Raw genomic sequence first — 17,326 nt, 5'->3', positions numbered from 1 at the left:
GATAAAAAGTTCATTAAATTAACACAAATTGTGGGAAGAGAATTTGTCTGAATGTTACTCACAATGAGCCAAGAGTGTGATTGAAGCTAAAATTTTATTATTATTATTAGCTGTTTATTGTTACTAATTACTGAGCACCTGGCATCTCCTAGGCATTTTCAATAGACACTTTAACTTAACAATCTCGTGTGACTTAGCCCTCACCACATCTCTGAGAAGCAGGTAATGTGTGCCACTGGCCGTTTTGTGAATGAGGACACTGAGGCTCAGGGAGAGTAAACCACGAGCCCAAGGCCACACATTGGTGTGTGACGCACAGCTGAAAGGGACAGCATGACTGGGTGACTCCTGAAGTCAGGGATTGAAGGGTGGTGATTGACAAACTAGAGCACATTCTGGGGAGTGGGGCCAATGTGGATTTAGGGACAACAATCACATTCTGGTCTCCTCCTCCTATTTCTAAACCAACTGAGGAATACACAAAAACGTCAGACAAATTTAAATCCAAACATCAGCTTTTTCAGAGGAAGCTGGTTAAATAGACATGCTAACCCCGTATCCCAACCCAGCACTAAATGCAGCTGCCAGAACTGCAGGTTCACCTGGAAGGGGCCAAGCCTGCCTGGTGAGCCCCCCACAGGCAGAGAGAAAACCCAGCTCCACAGGCAGTTCCCGAGCAGCAGACGCCGCCGACCTACATGGTTTTAGCCCCCAGGATTTGTGACATCTCCCAGATTCAGTAGTCAGGCAAGCCCCTCCTGTGCCCCTCCTGTGGGCAGGAATGGGTCAGGGAGAGGCCACAGTGTGACTCTATATCTCCTCAGGGACACATAAAGCCCTGAGGGAATGAAGTCCTAGTCCCTGGAGGTGGCCAGGATGCTAATTGACATATCAGTGGCACCAAAGGGCGGAAAGACTGGTGTGATGGTTAAATTTTTGTGTCAAATCGACTGAGCTGTGGTACCCAGATGTTTGGACAGACACCAATTGAGATGTTGATGTGAAGGTACTTTTTAGATGTGATTAACATTTAAATCAGTAGATTTTGAGCAAAGCAGATTACCCTCCGTGATGTTGGTGGGCCTCACCCAATCAGTTGAAGGCCTTAAAAGCAAAGACTGAGGTTTCCAGAAGAAAAAGAAGAACTCCTCAAGACTGCAACATCCACTTGTACACGAATTCCCTTCTGCCCTACCAATTTGGGCATTGCCCATCTTCCCACCGTGAGCCAATCTTTCTCTGTTTCTAAATACATATATGTACACACGTCTGTACATACATACATATGAGTATCTCCCATTGGCTCTGTTTCTCTGGAGAAGCCTGACTAATACAGCTGGGGATGCTGAACTTGCAGCTGAGGGATTACAGTGGAGATCACGGAAGCCGTGTTCACATTTCTGATGGGTTCCCACAGGGCAGGCTATGGGCTCACTCAATGTGTCCCGTCAGAGTGGACTTTCTTGAGATGCTTTTAGCACTTGAAATGGTTTCACTGGAGCATGATGATCCTCGTTAGAGAAGAAATGCTCAGGTTATGAGAAGGTTGACCCAGACAGCTGGCTGTTAGGGTCACTTTAAACTCTTAAGGGTAGTGACACTAACTTATGCTTCTGTTAAATAATTCCATTACATTTTTTCACATTTTAATGTCTACTGGTTTTAGCCACTAAAACTAATGTCTAAACCTTTCATGTCTATTAGTTTATTGGCTTTCCAACAGTGTCTAGCACACAACTAGACCATTATAGAATTGAATTGAGAGTGTAACAATGGCTAATTAGGAACCAAAGTTTAACTTTAAATGAACATGTACTTCTCTGTTTTCTTCACATTGCTTTGTCTCTATGTACATTTCTTTCAAAGTTCTCATTTTTATGACCAACATATTATTAATAGTAATGTCCTGTTATTACTTGATTATTTAATTATAAATTAAAATACATAGCTCACAGGATTTTTGACCAGAACTAAGCAAGAAATTAAAATATAAATGAGAAACTAACCTAATTTGTGAATAACATTTCTCTGAAATCAATTATCTTATTTTCATAGGAAACACAATTAGAAGGAGAAATCTGTCTGCTAAATTCATCTAAAAGAATGCAAGAGTTATTGGGATATAGGAAAATAGTACCTCTCTAAATGCTAATGAACACCAGCTTTATCATTTCGAAAGAACAGGATTTTGCTTTTATTCTTGCCCTTCCAGGGAAAAATTTTACCGCCTCTTACCTCCCTTGAGCTTGAGATTTGAGGCCACATAAATAGCTAATCTGGAAATTTCAAACCAGTGCCTTCAAGTGCAGTTACCTGCTCTCCCCTTTTCTCCTCAAATTACCTGGTCAACATTCTTGATCTTGCCAGTGTTAATACAGCCACCAAGTCACGATGTTCAGCTGTGCAACCTTGCACTCTCTGAGGAAGGGGGGAGTCTTTTTTTGGAGCCACGACATCATTCTCTTGTTCAGACCATCTTGCGGGGCAGAAAGTATCACAGGAAGGCAGAGCCTGAGGGTCTTATGCTGAACACACCTTGTTCTTGATATTTTGTGTTGAAGATAATTCTAGCAAACTCCAGCATAGCATTGAGGTGACAGGTGTGATCTTTTTGGGAGGGGCGTTCAGGCCTGCAGCACTGCAAAGGCTGTGCTGATGGAGCCAGGGTTCCCTCAGATATAGTTGATAGCAAAGGTTGGCAAAGTGTTGTCCCTGGACTGACAGCATCAGCATTCTTTGGGAACCTGTCAGAAATGCAGATTCTTGGGCCCCACCTGAGACCTGAATCAGACTCTCTGGGGGCGGCACCCAGTAGTCTGTTTAGCAAGTCTGCAGGGGATTCTGATGCAAGCTCAAGTTTGAACTACTGGTTTGTAGCACATTTCAGCTGCTCACAAACACAAACACAAGGACATTTGGGGTATTTCCTCAGTAAAGTGGGCTCTGGTCATATTAAACAGTGAATATGTGCCTCTGTGTGTGTGTGTGTGTGTGTGTGTGTGTGTGTGTCAGCGGGTGTTGGGAGTAGAAATGATGATCAGGATTGACTGCAGTGACCCAGGAAACAAGGGTTAGAATTATTTTCTAAGAACTGGAAAATCTTCACTCTGGATCCCCAAGTCTTCGTAGAGCCAAGGCGGCCCAGCCTGGGTGTCCATACACTATGGCCTCAGGGAGTCCAGGCTAAGGGCAAGAGGGACGGCCTGTCTCTGCTTCCCTGGGACTGGGTGCACAGGTGTGCTCCTGCCCTCTCATCGGGGAGGCCTGGACTGGATCTGGAGGCCTGAGTTCAAGTCCTAGAGCCACCTCTATTGAGCCATGTGAGCTTGGGCAAGTCCCCTGCTCCCTGGGCCATGTGTGGTGAGTTGGCCGTATGAGAGGCCATCTTGAGGAGGTGGGCAGGGAAGGTGCTGACCACAGGGCCCCCCAGTCCCTTTCACCTCCTGTGTGCACGGAGGACTTCAGTATAAGACATCCTCCCACCTGAAAAAAACAAAACAAAACAAAAAAACAGCATCTATGAAGCAAAAGGGAATGATTTCTAGGTTCACTTCCAGCTCTAAAACTCGACAGGCAGCACTTGGCTCCCTGTCCTGACTTTGCAGCCCTGTGGTGAGAGGTTTTGTACATTGTTTCAAAGGGCCAGAGCCCTCCTGTGAAGATTTCTTTTCTGGTCGTGGGCTTAGCAACTCCATTTTTTTTCTTAATCTATTTTCTTGTACAAAGAACAAATGCCCCCAAGTACAATTGCACCCAGATTACTAGACTCTCAACTTAAACATTACCAAAAGCTATAATTTCGAAATTCTTTTATCTGTCTCAAGCTAATAGCAGTTTTGCATGTCTTCATATTGTTTTCATCTGTTTCTTCGCCCCACTCCCCTTTGGTTATTGTCTCTGGAATATGTGCGGGCTTGTTTAATTTTAGTGCCGAATTTGGGATATGGAAAAGATTACTCTTAATTATATTACTTATTTATTGAAACATAATATATTTATACGGACCTTCTGTGCTACAGAAGCAGCGTGCTCTTTTGTGAAGACAGTGCTGGAGGTTGCCGAGGCTCGGCTCTGAGTTTAACAGGATGTGGATCTGAAGCAATCGAAGAATGTTCTGTCCCTCAGCTTCTTCAGATCAGCTTCTCAAACTGATCTAAACTTGAACATCCACCAGGCCCCTGCGGCCAACCAGCCCAGTACTGTTTTTCTACAGTGCAGTGAACCAATCAGGCCCCTTCTACAAGGTTCACCACGGCAGAACCTCAGGGTCTAACAGAGATTTCCCTCCCAGGAAGATGAATGCATCTCGCATTGGGTTGAGTGGATGGGGCATTTTTCCTCTCGTTGGCCTGGCGATTACAACCCTATCTCTGGAACTGCACCAGGTCCAACCACAGGCCAAATGACTTTTTAAAAAGATACAACACTGGTAAACAATAGAAAATAAAACCTTGGTCAAGCTATTGCCAAGTAGAAAGAAATCCCATCTCTGAATTTCTCACTTTGTCAATAAGATTATCAAACTCAACTTCCTCCATATTGCTCTTGCCTGCTGTGAAGTCATGAGTCAGAGCCACCAGCTTTGGATGTTGTCACAGGGCCCAGACACCACATGGTGCTGTCATGACAGCAGGACCAGCCCCGTGATTGGCGGGGCCCAGTACAAAATGAAAGTGTGAGGCCCCGTGCTTAAAAATTATTTAGGATTTCAAGACGGGGACAGCAGAGCATTGAAGGACGTGCCGGGCCCTTCTGAACTTGGGTCCCTGTACAACTGCACAGGGCACAAGTGCACAAAGCCTGCCCTGGTGCCAGCGGAGGCCCCGCTGAGGCGGGAGAAGTGTCCATTTCTTCACGTCCTGTTCTTCAGCCTGAGTCATTTAAGTTTATCTCAGAAGTCTGCATTCAATTCTCCCAACTCAGTTAACCGCCTCTCTCCTCCCACATTCGCTCCACATTTGAGACGATCTCGAAGCAACACGTTCACTGTGGTGCCAAGTCAGCCACGTTGCCAACAAGTCCTCCAAGGCCCGAGGAAAGCCGTCAGGGGGTGGGAGAGGCAGCCCCCCCCCCTCCCCACGCCGCTCTGCCCGAGGTAACCGCTTGCAGATTCTCAACTGCAGCTCCAGCTATGGAGTTTTCTCTCCCTTTGAGTCTGACAAAATCCTTTGTAGTTTTCTTTAAATGTTCCAGGGCTTTTTTTTTTTTTTTTTTTTTTTTTTTGCTTTTTCAAATAATTGTTATCAATGCCTACCAAACGCCTTAGATCTTTCTTCCTTTTCTTTACTGTAAATATGTTCCTTACTCTGCAGCAGCAATATTATGGCTATAAATAGTACCAAAATCTCTATAGCTATCTGGTTTTCTTTATCCTTGTGCTGTCAAAGAATTCCAAATCTCCTTTTATTGGTGTTTATTTAATTGTTCTAATAAGACTATTTTTTTTTTTTTAAGGAAGCTCTGTACCTATTTATAATCTTTGCTATAAAAGTCTCTCTGCTATCCACACTCCTAAATGTATTCCTGATTTCTGGTCATACAAAAAAGATTGATTCTGTGATGTTCTGAACTGGAACTCACAGTTTGCCTGGTGATAACTTTGCCAAAAATGGGAACATTTGGAAATTGCTGCAAACTGGAGGACCCTAGAGGAGACAGATAAGAGGGTCTTTTATGGAATGTTTTTGCCGATCGATAGTGGTTGCCTCTAGGCAATGAGGTTCACAGACATTAGCAAATGGGTGGTTTACTCAGAAGAATTAGTAGAGCAGGTTTGGGACTTCTGACTTACCCTGCCATGGGGAAACCGGCAGATGCATGGAAAATGAAAATAAAATGTCAGGGCTGTGCGGACCACGTCTTCATGTTCTGTTCAGTGCTACTACTTGTTTGGGGGCTACACTTGGAATTTCCACTTCTGTAATTGGGACCCGCCTCTCTCTGGGCCTTAATTGCTCCTGCTGACAGGCTGAGCGCTGTGGTGGCCGCCATCTGAAGGTAGAAACATCAAAAGATGTGGGATCGACTTCTCTAATACTTTCTTTGCCTGTTAATTCCTACATGACTTTGGTTATATCACCAGACCCCTTGATTTCTACAATTTAAGAATGATAACTGTATCTGTAATCAGGGAATATTTTTTCTTTACAGGGAGGTGAGAAATGCGGTGGGAGAAAAGACCTGTGAGAGCATTTACAAATATTTGAAAGAAAGAATTGTTCCTTCACATGTGATTATCGTCCTTTCTAGATCTTCTTACTGGATCTCCCACTCATTTCTTTGTTATTCTGAAGGACTAAAGAGTAGGATTCACAGCTCTGAATGTTTTCTTCATGTGTAAGCAAAGGTATTTTGGATTCATGGCTTATAAAGAAAGTCCCCCGGGGCCTCTGAGGGTGAGTTCTTAGTAACCCTCCCCTACTGTGTTGCGGTCCTGATACAAGAATGTCTTGCTAATACCCTGATTTATTTAGTTTTTGTTGAATGTGGTTCTTTTCTTTCTTGAGGGTTCTAGGAGTGGGCCTGTGTGCCTGATTAAAAAGTAGACTGATGGAGCAGAGGCTACTGATGTAGGTTGTTTTCTCTCATTTCCAGTACAGGCATACAGTCTTGGACTGCACTTTGCTATATTGTACTTCCGAGATATTGAGCTTTTTACAAATCGAAGGATTGTACAACCCCTCCTTTGAGCAAGTCTGTCGGTGCCGTTTTTCCAACAACATGTGCTCACTTCCTGTCCCTGTGTCACATTTTCGTAATTCTCAAACTTTTTCATTATAGTATTCCAACTTTTTTTTTATTGTTAATATATCTGCTATGGTGATCTGTCATCAGTGAGCTTTGATGTTACTTTTGTAATTGTTTTGGGGCCCCAGAAACCGTGCCCATACAAGACAGCAAACTTAATCTATAAATGTGTGTGTTCTGACTGCTCTACCGACCGGCTTTTCTCCCATCTCTCTCCTTCACCTCAGGCCTCCCTATTCCCTGAGACACAACAATATTGAAATTAGGCCAATTAATAACCAAACGAGGGCCTCTAAGTGTTGAAATGAAACAGAGAGTCTGATGTCTCTCCCTTTAAATCAAAAGCTAGAAATGATTATGCTTAGTGAGGAAGGTACGTCAAAAGCAGAGATAGGCTGAAAGCTAGCTCTCTTGCTTCAGAGAGTCAGCCACGTTGTGAATGCAAACGAAAAGTTCTTGAAGGAGATTAAAAGTGCTACTCCAGTGAACACATGAATGATAAGAAAACGGAACAGCCTTATTGCTGATATGGAGAAAGTTTTAGTGGTCTGGATAGAATATGAAATTAGCCACAATATTCCCTAAGCAAAAGCCTAATCCAGAGCAAGGGCCTAACTCTCTTCAATTCTGTGAAGGCTGAGACAGGTGGGGAAGCTATGGAAACAAAGTCTGAAGCTAATAGAGCTTGGTTCATGAAGTTTAGGGAAAGAAGCCATCTCTGTAACATAAAAGTGCAAGGTGAAGCAGCAAGTGCTGATGTAGAAGCTGCAGAAAATTATCCAGAAGATCTAGTTAAGATCATTGATGAAGGTGGCTACACTACACAGAAGATTTTCAATGTAGACAAAACAGCATTCTATTGGAAGAAGGTGCCATCTAGAATTTTTATGGCCAGGGAGGAGAAGTCAGTGCTTGGCTTCAAAGCTGCAAAGGACAGGCTGACTCTCTTGTTAGGGGCTAATGGAGCTGGTGACTTTAGGTTGAAGCCAATGCTCATTTAATATTCTGAAAATCCTAGGGTCCTTCAGAATTATGCTAAATTTATTCTGCCTGTGCTCTATAAATGGAACAGTGAGGCCTGGATAAGAGCACAACTATTTGCAGCATGGTTTACTGAATATTTGAAGCCTACTGTTGAGAACGACTGCTCAGAAAAAAAGGTTTCTTTCAAAATAGTACTACTTATTGACGGGGCACCTGCTTACCCAAGAGCTCTGATAGAGATGTGTAAGGAGATTAATGTTGTTTTCATGTCTGCTAATACAACATTCATTCTGTAGCCTATGGATCAAGGAATAATTTCGACTTTCAAGTTTTACTGTTTAAGAAATACATTTCGTAAGTCTATAACTGCCACAGAGAGTGATTCCTCTGATGGATCCGGGCAAAGTAAATTGAAAATCTTCTGGAAAGGACTCACCATTCTAGATGCTAATTAAGAACATTCATGATTCAGGAGAAGACATTAAAATATCAACATTAACAGGAATTTGGAAGAAGTTGATTCCAATGCTCATGAATGACTTCAAGACTTCAGTGGAGGAAGTGAGTGCAAATGAGGTAGAAATAGCAAGAGAAGTAGAAACGGAGCCTGGATATGGGACTGAATTGTTGCAATTTCATGGTAAAACTTGGATGGATGAGGAGTTGCTTCTTGTGGCTGAGCAAAGAAAGTGTTTCTTGAGATGAAATCTACTCCTGGTAAAGATGCTGTAAATATTATTGAAATGGCAACAAAGGATTTAGAATATTATATAAAGATAGTTGATAAATTGATAGCAGTCTTTGAAAGAATTGACTCCAATTTTGAAAGAAGTTCTATGGGTAAAATGCTTTCAAACGGCATCGCACGTTACAGCGAAATCTTTCTTTCAAGAAAGAGTCAGTCAATGAGGTAAACTTCATTGTTCTCTTATTTTAAGAAATTGCTACAGTCACCCCAACTTTCAGCAACTACCCTACTGATCAGTCATCAGCTGTCAACATTGAGGCAAGACCATCCAACGCAAAATTACAACTGGCTGAAGGCTCAGATGCTTGTTTGCATTTTTTAGCAACAAAAGTATTTTAAAATTAAGGTATGTATATTGTCTTTTGGGACATAATGCTATTGCACATGTAACGACTACAAAATAGTGTAACTATAACTTTGAAATGCACTGGGAAACCAAAAAATTTGTGTGACTTAATTTATTGTGATATTTGCTTTATTGTGGTGGTCTGGAACTGAACCCACAATATGTCAGAGGTATGCCTGTACAGCACGTCCTTGAATTACATTGTTTCGTTCAACATTGTTTTGTTATGATGTTAATGAGGAAAAAATTGATTCCTGGCAGAGGCCACTGTCTGTGTGGAGTCTGCATGTTCTCCCTATGTCTGCATGCATTTTCTCTGGCTACACCAGCAACCTTCCACATCCCAAAGCTGTGCACATTAGGTTCCTTGGCGAGTCTACATGGTCCCAGTCTGAGTGAGTGTGGGTGTGCATTTGAATGTGCCCTGTGATGGAATAACGTCTTGTCAAGGCTTGGTTCCCACTTCGTGTCCTGAAGCACCAGGATAGACTTCAGGCACTTTCAACCTTGATCTGGAATAAGCAGGTTAGAAAATGCATGCATGAATGAATGAATACAAGTTATTATACAATAAATATGTAAAGTCTGCGATTATCACACAAATGCACAATAAATCGTACGGTATGAAAGCACTCTGTGAGCCTGCCAGACGTGTGATTGTTTTTGAACTGTAGTGTGATAGGAGGTGCTGCTTACAATGTTCGCTTTGCACACATTTATTCCTCGATTTGACTCACCACCACTGCAACTGCTGTCACTGCTGACTCATCAAGAATTAGGTAAGTAATTATCTTACTTGTTTTTATTAATTTTTCTTAAAGGTATGTATAGCTCACATGTATTTCAATATTTAATATTAGAAGTATTTTGTTTTATTAGAAGTTTGGTGATGTTTTTGTGACCAGAAATATGCTGTGGAAACTTAATTCTTGTTTATACCAATCAGCCTATGGTAAAATTGGTTTTGCTTAATGTCTTGGTTTCCAAGAACTTGTGGATGATATTAACTGAGGACGGACTGTAATTGTTAGGCAACTTCTGTTATGATAACAGCTTCAGTATTCTTCCTCTTAATGGTGAAATGATACTGGGAGGAAATAGCCCTTCACACATTGCTGTAAGTCAACAAAGTCCTTCTACACTGGGTTCATCTACAGTCCCCGGCACTTGGGGCTCTTCAGAACCCTGAGCAGCAGATCTCATTCTGTCAGCCTTTTCGCTTCACTCTGTCATGCTATCAAATGCTTTTTGCTAATGTGGGGCAGCTTCAGTTTGTTTCACCAGAAAATAAATCTTGATCTCAAAGCTTCATAGCTTTTCTTCCTTCCCATGTTACTCTGGAGGCATGTTCACTGGGTTTCTTTGGGCACATCGGATAATTCCTTACACACCCTTTCCACTTTATAGCAACGTTCCTGTTTGTCTTTCTTGACATCTCTTTCTTAAGCTCTTTACCAACTTATCAAAATCTTGACTTCCTGGAAGAAAGAGTTGTGTAGTGAAAAGAATGGGCATGTTTTTGGGAGTTTTTAGATTCTAGTATTACCTACTTCTGTAACTCACTAGCTGTGAAAGTTTAAGCAATCTCTCAGTCTCAGTTTCCTTCGGTGCAAACAGGAGTAATAAAAGGCATTAATACTTTCTCCACAAAGGCACTATGAGGATTACTTGAGATAATATATAACAAAAGTTATTTTTCGATATTTTAAAATGTGTGTTTATTGTTATTTCAGCAGGTTGATTTGCTTCTAATTCTTACTTTCGTAGATTTTTCCCAATGCATGCAAATAATACATAGCCCATTTGTAGTTTAAATTTAATCGTTGATTCACAAAACATGTATTTACTTTTTTCCAACGTTAATTGTTGGTGCCACACCAGGCTTTGACCTTTTTTTGCCTGAGGAATTTAGAGTTGGAAATAAAAGGCAAAATTATAAAGAGGAGACAAGTATAGTTCAAGTCCTAAAGTATGCTAATTAACACATTTGTTTGCCTTTGGAACATCTGGGAAAGCAACTACATACCAATTCTCTTAAAAATGATTTATTTAAACATTTGTGGAAGATTCAGGTGTGTGATTTTAATTGCACAATTAATTAATTATTGGTGAGGTCCTTTTATTTCTTTCTAGTAATCAACATAATAAAACATTGTAGTATAAATTATGGCAGAAAATAAAATTAGTAAAAGTAATTGCAGTTTTCATTTTTTCTACAAGTGTTTTAAACAATTTATTTTTGATGTTAACTACATTTCCTTCCCTTCTTCTTTTCCCCTTCCTTCCTCCCTTCTTTTCCTTGGTTCTTTCATTCATTCGTTCCTTCCTTCAGTTTATATAAACAAAACACAATAATGGAAACAATGCTATTTAGAAGGACTTAATCCAGAAATATTTAAGCCGTGAAAATATGTAAACAAAGACATGGAAGCACTGGATAATCTGAGCTTTGTCTATGAATTAATCAGGAAGCAGGAAAAAAAGGTTACTGATATTGTATATATGTGTGCCTTTGTATGTGTGTATGTGGTTATGTTTTTTTTTGTTCATAAACAATCTGGCATATTCATGCACAACAAAGGGTTCATCACTTCTGACATTTTGTTAATGGAGATGTTACTCTCTTACTAATTATTTCTTATCTTTTTAGATTGGCTATTTTTAAAATTTGTACCAGACTTTGAATCAACTTACCAGTTTTCAGCTAATAAAATGTGAATGTGATGTCCTTACAATCTTGTCAGTGGTAAATGTAATCACCTAACTAGAACTGTTTGAAAATCACTTCTACTCATCTGGACCTGAACTGTCTACCTGGTACCTGAACTGTTCTCCATTAATCTCTCCTTTAGGTGAAGACTTCAGAGGTTTCTGGTAAAATATAAATATACACTTGGGGAAAGTATATCATGAAAACAAATGAACCCACTGATAATTTAACTTGAATGGGTATCTAGCAGCAAAGGAGTGGGGCAGATCCAGTAAGCATGGCTCAGGAGGACAGAAGATGTCTACCAGTGAGAGCCAGTTTCTTTACCTGTGGGGTAAGGCAGTTTAGAGCTCTGTGCATCTCCGTGGAAGGAGGTTTCTGACCGGGCAGTGTATGAAAGACAACCTCGCCCGCCCTTCCCATTGTAGCTTGGATAGTGGTAAACTGAATAAGTATGTTTATACCAGTCACGATCAGAGGATAGGTGGTTTTAAACAATTGCTTTGTTTAGGTGGAACTATGCAATTCCACCTTCCCTGCTGATTAGCTGTATAGTTTGAACAGTTACAAAAATTTCTGAAGCTGTTTTCTCATCCGCCAGATGTGTATGGTAGTATCTATTTTTATGGGTTATGGTGATGATTAAAGGAAGTAATTCTTAAAAAGTACTTAGCACAGTACCCAGCCTGTACTCAATAAACACCAATAAATTGTATACCTACATGAGTATCTATAGTGATATCTAATTCCGTGTCTCTTAATATGCCTTTAATTGCATGCAACAGAAAAATCTGATTCAAACTCAATTATAAAGACTTAAAACATAAAAGAGACTTACTAGCTCACATATATGGCAAGCAGAGTTAGGCAAGCCTCAGGGTTGGTTTGTTTCAGTGGTTTAGTAATACCACCAAGGACCACTCACCTTCTCTCTCCATCCTTCCTTTCTGGGGTTAACTTTATCTCAAGGCTGGCTTCTCCTTGTGGTTGGGAGATGGCCATGAACACTTCTTGGGTCTACATGTTCCTCCATCCAGAAATCTCTTAAAGGAGTGAGAATTCTCCTTACCCAGAAGGTCCCTGTGTCTTTTTGATCCAACTTGGTTTGTGTACTTGTTCCAGACCCAAAACTATGACCAAGGGAAGAGATCATACTGATGAATTTAGGCCTTACTCACAAGCTCCAACTTGATGTCAGCTTCTCCTAAAACACAGGGATTGTAAAGGAGAATGTGAATATCCCAGAAGGGGACATGGATGGTAAGGAAGAGACCATGGTATCCATTGCAAAGTTAATTGCATTGAAAGCACTGGCAGCAAATCTAACGAGTGGGGAAAGCTGTTATTTCCCCTGTAGATGGTTTTGGAAGAGGTAGGGGGTCTTTGAGTTCATCTAGACTTTGAGAGGCTATCTTAAATCTTGCATCACAGACCTTGTTATTGGTATACTTAGGACTGGAACTCAGGTGTCCTGGGTCACACTGCATCTCTTTCCACCACACAGCACAGCTCTGCCTCTTGAGACCTTCCTGTGCTTTCTCATTTTACATCTGGGAAAGTCACACAGCTAGGGAGTGGCAATCTCAGGACTGAACCTGCCTCCTCAGCCCAGTGCATCATCCAAGGCAATCGTGGACAACCAGATATTAGAAAACCTGTAAGCAAATAAATGACTGTTGTCATGTGCATGGATATTCATTTCAACATTGTTTACAATGACAAATTCCTAGAAGCAACTTAAATGCTTACCGATGGGGAAATGGTAAAATACATTATATTTGCAGAATTGAAAACGATGACAATAGTTCTATCTGTGATGGGAATCTTTATATAAGTTCTAATCAAGTCACAGTTTATATGAAGAAAACTAAGTTTAGAAGAGCATGGTATTATGCCCCTAATTGTGTGCATGTGTTTGTGTTTGTATGTTTTAAATATTTACATGTACACTTAAATTTCTTTAAGAGTACTAAAGAATCTGTACAGAGTAGTTTCCTTGGAAAAGGAAATTGGGGGTCTGATTGAAGCAAAGACATTTTCTCTAATTTAGTTTTTACTAATTGATTTTTTGAAACTATCATACATACTACATTTTCACTTAAAATACTAATTAAAAAAGGACTTAGTCTTCTTGGTTTCAGAACTTGGGTATCCATCTGAGGTCTATTGTTTCTCGGCATCATGATGTTAGGCGTGACACTTCATTTCGCTGAGCCTCAGTTTTCTCTTCTGTAAAATGAAGATGATATTTGTAACACATGATTGTTATGCAGAATAACTAAAAAAAAAAAAAGATGCTTAAAAGTGCTGTCTAAGCTCTCAGGGGGCCATCCCCTTTACTGCAGGGCATTCTTCTTGATATTCATCTTCCTCCTCCTTTCCCATATCTTCCTCCATCCCACCACCTCAGGGAAGATGACTTTGGCATTAAAGGGCAAATAATCTCCTTGGAATTTCTGCCCAGCCAGGAGGACTGACTGAGAAGGGCAGCTGAGGAATTCAGGGAAGGTCTAAGTTGGATTCTATCAGCCTTTTCCCACAACTTGATGAGCATTCTAACAGTGTTCATGGATCTTAACACAACTATGGAATTGGGATTCAAAATCCTTACTGCAGGTATGCACCCATCCCCTCCCCCCACCCCCATTCCCCCCGGTCAGAACTTCAAGCGTGTCCATTCCCCAGGCAGTGCGCATCGCACTCATCAAGTAGGTGTACACCCATCCCTTCCCCCCAGCCCCCACCTCTGTCCGGTACCCAATTGGTGTTATTCCCAAATGGGCACTTAGGTGATGTGCACTGTCTAGGGAATGGACACGCTTGAAGCTCAGACTTGGGGGGATGGGGGACATGGGCAATATATATAACCTGAACTTTTGTACCCCCATAATGAGCTGAAATAAAAAAAAAGATAAAAATAATAAATAGGAAAAAAAATCCTTACTGCACTCTCACCTGTCCAGAAAAGATGGAAAAGTCTAAATTCATTTCAATTCATTATTTGTTCAACCAGTAGTTATTGAGCACCAACTGTATGCCAGGTACTGGGCTGGGTCCCCTGGAATTTATAGCAGAGCAGACTCAACAAACACTTATTATACACAGTCATCGACATTTATTTTACATAAAGGATGCTGGTGAACAGAACACAAATATCCACAAACTCTGATGGCTGTAGTCACAATAATACTCTATGAATGCCCATTTCTAGCTCTACAGTGCTAATATTTAATATAAAAACAAAGTGCCTGCCTGCCTGCCTGCCTGCCCAGAGTTAGTATACACACATCCAAAAGGCAACAACAGTCGGGGGTGCGTAGGAGCCAGACATGAGGGTTTTCCAAGGGTTTCATCATGCCTTGGATCCTGGGTCTCTGGGTTTGATCCGTGGTGTCTCTAGGCATCTGCACAGGGCTATCCAAGTTAATGGGAGGAGCACAGCAAACAGATCCCTGGAGACAAGAAAGGCATCTTTTTAGGACTCAGCATTATTGACAAGAACTTGGGAGGAGTGACAGATCATGAACCCACTTTGGATCTTCTTTGCTAAAAAGACCATGATTCATACGCAGCAACTTCCTTCGCTTACCAGCCCTCCCCCAGACTTTCTGACTCACAGCAGAACTTCACTATTAGGGAGTTTAAATTCAAATAATTCAGGTCTGAGAAAGAAACCTCTTGTTAGAACACAGACATCACTGACAGTTAGCCAGGATTCCAAGGAGAAAAAAGGGAGGTCCAGGCAAGGTAAATGCATTTGTGTTTATATAACATGTGATGTGTTTTGAAGTTCTCCCCAAGGAGAAAGACCTTCTTTTCTACTTCAAAAGCCATTTTCATGTTTTTGAAATTACTAGAAATTATGGGCTAAACCCCCTTCACACGTAATTTATTTCACCCAGTATCTCATATTTTGTGATAACATTGCAAATACCATATGTTGCACTTTCTCTTTATGGATGGAGGAGGGAAGAGAGGAGAACTGGCAGAATTATCACTAGGCACTGCAAGACCCTCCATTGAAATCCACATTTACCATGGTGACATTTACTGGTTATGGCATAGCTGATCAACTGCAGATTTTCCTGCTGCTGAGGCTAAATTGCAAGCTGCTCATAATGCCATCAGATGCTGCTGGGTTTTCAGCCAATGAGAACTTTGGGAATGCTTTCCCTCCCTCCCTGCTTTCTATTGCAGGAGAGCCCCCATGCCACCGTGCGTGCAAAGGCGGCACACACTCTCCGGTGTTTGAACTCGACTGACCTCGCACAGCACTTTCCTGAAATAAATGCATTTCCCATCATCTTATGGGTTCCAAATACTCAGACCAGAAATCCCAATGTATTCCCAGGGCCTTCATTCTTGTTTTCTCTAACAGGCATTTATTTTTCTAAATGAAATGGTCAATATTTAGGAGTATATATTATTCATAAAACTTAAAGACAAAAAAAAATACCCTACATGTTGTATTCTGCTATTCTATTTCATCTGAGGCAAAATGTTTTATGCCAGGCTAAGCGAGTCAAAAACACAAAGCTATTATTCAACCCCTAGCTGCTTCAATCATTTCTCTACCAACAATGGTGAAAAGATGTGATTTTACAAGCAAACAGGAAGAAAAAGCTTGAACACACCCTGGGAACGTGTTTAAGAAGTTGATTTATGTTTCATGCTGAGTCTTACACCTGCAGTTCAAGCAAAACCCAACTTGGCTGCCCCACAGAGTCTGGTTTATTAGGTATCAAGGAGTCGCAAGAAGCCATGTAATTAAAACCGTAATTAACTGGAAAAGGAAAGTGCCACCTGAGTTTTGAGAGGCTGTCAATTTTATTTCCATTACAGCTCTCCTTCTGTTTCTCCTCTTGGACTTTTTATTTTCGTTTGCCTGATCAGAAAACAGTATATACATACACACTACATATAGATAGGTTTTTTTAATGTATCAAAACTTGTATGAATGGCTACTTCTTGCAGAAAAGGTCACAGGAGTTGTCACCTGCTTCAGGTTTTCTAGACCAACTTGTTCAGAGGAGAGGAGAAACCTTCTAGAAGTGTGATATCCAATGCAGGAGCCACCGACCACATGTGGCTACTGAGCACTCGAGCTGTGGTCCGTGTGAATTAAAATGCTCTGTAAGTATAAAATACATGTCAGGTTTTGAAGATGCAGTACAAAAAAAGAACGTGAAAAAATATCTCAGTGATACTTATATTGATTGCTTGTTAAGTGATATCCTTTTGGATATGTTGGGTTGTGTAAAAATATATATTAAATTTAATTTCACCCATTTTCTCTTTTTAGAGTGGCTACTAGACAATTTAGAGTTGCATATGTGGCTCGCATGATATTTCTATTGGGCAGTGCTAGTCCGGGGGTGAGGTACATGCTGCTGAATTGTGAAATGATGCACTAGAAATCTCTTTTCTTGCCCTCTCTGCCATCCTGAGAGCTGCGAGGGGCAGCCAGCATGGAGAAATAGGAGCACTTGGTGGCAGTGTGCAAGGGTGCTGGAACGTGTTATTAGTGATTGCTGGATTGTTCCATTCAATTTCTCAATAAATGGCTCAAAGGGAGATGCCTGAGCAACACAATTGGAGCTTCAAGGGTCCTTTCTTCTCTAACTGCCCCTTGGCCAACAGAGGTTCAAACACACCATGAAATATGTTAGCGCCAGAATGAGGAGTGCTAGAAACTTCAAATGAAGGTACTGAAAGCAAGTTCAAAACCAACAAGTGTGCCTTAATTTGTGAAATAAAGTGCTGATAAAATAATCTTTTGAAAAAGGTCAAT

This window comes from Eulemur rufifrons, chromosome 19 (genome assembly GCF_041146395.1).
Source record: "Eulemur rufifrons isolate Redbay chromosome 19, OSU_ERuf_1, whole genome shotgun sequence".
In the NCBI taxonomy this organism is placed as follows: domain Eukaryota; kingdom Metazoa; phylum Chordata; class Mammalia; order Primates; family Lemuridae; genus Eulemur; species Eulemur rufifrons.
Note: the sequence above shows the minus strand (reverse complement) of the source record.